Source organism: Chrysochloris asiatica, unplaced genomic scaffold (genome assembly GCF_000296735.1).
Source record: "Chrysochloris asiatica unplaced genomic scaffold, ChrAsi1.0 scaffold00351, whole genome shotgun sequence".
NCBI classification, from domain to species: domain Eukaryota; kingdom Metazoa; phylum Chordata; class Mammalia; order Afrosoricida; family Chrysochloridae; genus Chrysochloris; species Chrysochloris asiatica.
The window spans coordinates 7820-11539 of NW_006408869.1; the positions used below are offsets into that span (position 1 = coordinate 7820).

At 43.7% G+C, this 3720-nt stretch overlaps 1 pseudogene; it reads left to right on the forward strand.

Annotated features, from left to right (window-relative positions):
* Nucleotides 1–3047, forward strand: part of LOC102827994 — a 7929-nt pseudogene extending 4882 nt beyond the window's left edge.
* Nucleotides 3048–3720: the final 673 nt, after the last annotated feature.

Sequence of the window (3720 nt, forward strand, 5' to 3'; positions counted from 1 at the left end):
ATCGACTCCACAGCACATTTCCACCACCACCATATATACATGTATAGTTGCTGTTGTTGTTAAGTGCCGTTGAGTTGGTTCCTACTCATAGTGACCCTGTATAGGGTTTCCAAGGAGCATCTGGTGGGTCTGACCTGCCAAGCTTCTGATTCACAGTCCAATGCTGATCATATAGCACCACAATAGGAATCTATATATATGTACATATCAAAGGTTTTGCCTTTCCAGGCAACCCAGCCTAAAATGGGAATTATAAATAAATATGTTTAGAAACCTTGAAGCCTAGAAGACACCACTCATCTGTCAGTCTATCATACCATTGTGGCTTGTATAGTGGTGTGATTCTGGAAGCTATGCCATGGGTATTTTAAATACCAACTCTATGTCATTCTCTCTTGTGAACCTTAGCACTTGCTGAATTAACATGACTCTTAACCTTTTTTCTTCTCACCTCCCTCTGCTTAGCTGGCAAACTTACTGCTAATTTCCTCAGAAAACTGTTCCAATTTTAACATTCAAATGAAATGTTTAGCTCTGTGTACATTATGTGCATGTGTGCTCTTCCATTTGTTTCCTTGAAAATCTGAAAACGTAGCATATATCCACATTGTTGGGATTTCTTAGTTCCTTGTCTTGTGCCTTAGTTTAGCATGTGTGCAGTGTCCATGTGTGCCATGGTGAATTGATAAGCACTGGACAATGAAACACAAGATCTGCAGTTCGATCCCACCAGGAGAAAGATGAGGATTTCTGTTTCCTTGGAAACACTATATAAAGTAGACATCAGTTGGGGTCAACTCATTTAAGACCAACAATACCTAAATTCAGGGCCAAAGTCATTTCTTTGTTATGCTTTTTGGCCTGTGAAAACCTGCTTTCTGTTTATGTAAATGAGGTTTTCTATTTCTATAAAAGTGTACAGCCTGGGAAACCCTATAAGGGTCACTAGGAGTTGGAATGGACTCCATGGCACCTAACAACAACAAGATTGATCTTAAAATTCTGAACTACAAAAATGTAATCTTAATAAACTTGCGTGGTTTTTAAACCACTGAGTCTGAATGGACTCCTTAGAACCTACCAAACAAGATCTGTGTTAAAATTCTGGATTATAGAAATATAAGCTTAATAGATTTGCATAATTTTAAACCACTGACTTCTTGCTAAACTTGATACAACAGGGGTAGAGGGTGTGCTTTGGGGAAAATTCTTAATTCTGCTTTCTGCCCTCCTCCTTTAGCCCCTTTTATCTCAGGTCTCCCCTTGGGTGACATCATCCTGAGCCCACCAGAGATTCTCAAGCCCCTCTCCTCTAGCTAAGCTGTTTGTCTCTCCTGACTCCCAGGGGACGTTCTCCCCACTATGATCCCTGGTGACTTCCATTTATCTCCATCTCTGATCCTGCTCTGTGGTTTGGCCTCTGCAGGCTTTTCTCTTTGTCTCCAGTCTCTTTCTTCAGTCCAGTTCTGTCTTTCTTGGAAACCCTTCCTCAGTGTCTTCTCTGCAAATATTCAGCATCTTACCTGCCTTTCTGTCCTTATCTTAAACTATCAGAAAAAAAGCTGTCTGATGAGGTGGGCTCTGCATGTAAACAAAACCTTATTGTATTTCTCACTGCTGGCCTTTCATCAGCCAGCAACCTTGTTGGGTCATTTTGCAATTGCTTAGCCTCACTTTCCACATCTGAAATACAGGGATACTACTTTTTTTAAATGTCCATTTAGAGTAATGAACGTAAAAACAAGTCAAAAGTAATGGATTTGAAAGCATGGAGCACAAAGCATGTAATTCCTTTGCTTCTCTGTGAAAGTCACCGTTTCTTCATCTCAGTGCCCTGACCCTGAAGTCTAAAGCTCAATTTCCACAATGCCGCCCTTTCTAGGTGGTACCATGACCACATATCTGTGGGGCAGGCAGAGACACTGCTACAGGCCTAGAGTGAAACCCAGATATTTCTCATACTGAGAGCCTTAATCAGCCTGGAGACTTTGTGCTGTCTGTGCTCAGCTGCCAGCCCAAAGCTGGCTGAGACTCCCCACTCAGGGTCACTCACATCAAAGTCATGTGTGAGGGTGGACAATACACAGTGGGCAGTTCTGAGACCTTTGATAGCCTCACCGACCTGGTGAATATTACAAGAAGACTGGCATTGATGATGCCTCAGGTGCTTTTGTCTACCTGTGGCAGCCGTACTACATCATTCAGGTGAATGCAACTAACATTGAGAACCGGGTCTTCCAACTCAACAAAAGTCAGAAGACACAGCCAAGTCCAGCTTCTGGGAGGAATATGAGAGTCTGCAGAAGCAGAGGTGAAGAACTTCCCCCAGCAGCTGAAAGGGCAGAGACCAGAGAACAAGAGAAAGAATCGATACAAGAACATCTTTCCTTTTGACCACAGCCAAGTGATCCTGCAGTGACGAGACAGTAACATCCATGGATCTGACTTGACTACATCAATGCTAACTATATCCAGAACCAGATGCTAGGCCCTGATGAAACTGCTAAGACTTTCATCACCAACCAGGGCTTCCTGATGGCTACAGTCAATGTCTTCTGGCAGATGACATGGCAGGAACACACACGTGTCATCGTTATGACAATCATAGAGGTGGAAAAGGCTGAACAAATGTTCTCCATACTGTCCAGAGGTGGGCGCACTGCTGTGCTTATGGGCTCTACTCTGTGACCAACTGTAGGAAGCATGACACACCTGAATACAAATGCCGCACCTTGCAGATTTCCCCGATAGACAATAGGGACCTGGTTCAAGAGATCTGGCATTACTAGTTCCTGAGTTGGGCTGACCATGGGGTCCCTAGTGAGTCTGAGGATATTCTGAGCTTTCTGAACCAGATCAAACAGCAGCAGGAAAGCCTGCCTCACTCAGGGCCCATCATTGTGCATTGTGCATTGTGCATGTGTTTGGGCATGGGGCAGACTGAGGCACAGTGCAAGTTCATCTATGTGGCCATTGCCCAGTTCATTGAAACCACCAAGAAGAAGCTGGAAATCATGCAGTCCCAGAAGGGCCAGGAGTCAGAGTAAGGGAACCTCACCTACCCCTCAGCCATGAAGAATGCTCATGCCAAAGCCTCCTGTACCTCCTCCAAGCACAAGGAAGATGTCTATGAGAACCTGCACAGTAAGAACAAAAAGGAGGAGAAGGTGAAGAAACAGTGGGTAGCAGACAAGGAGAAGAGCAAGGATTCCCTCAAGAGGAAGTGAGCGGACACCTTCCTAAGGTGACAATGCCTCAGCCATGACCCCCTCACAGAGGCTCGGGTGGATGACCTACTGAACCTAGGAAGCCCCCATTCCTTTGCATTTAAGTGACTGTGTCCTTACCTCCCTCTATTGGGCACTGTATATTGCCCATTAAGGCCCCCTCCCCCTGCCCCCTATACCCAGGATCAGACCCTTCTACTCTTATAAATAAACCCACTTGGTCACGGTGAAAATTAAAAAAAAAAAAAAAAAAAAAAGATACAGTAGCAAAACCAAATTTTAAAGTTTTATCCAAAATATTCAAAAAAGGAATTTAAGATGGTTATTGCATGTGTGTCCCTAATTATTTTTTCTCCCTTTCAAATATAAAACCTCAATTGGCATCTTTTACAGACGATTCTATGTGCTTGTCACACAGCCTTTCATCCAAGAGTAGGCTATAATTCACCATTATCTTGTTGACAAGGCTATGATTTGTTTCACACACCGTAGT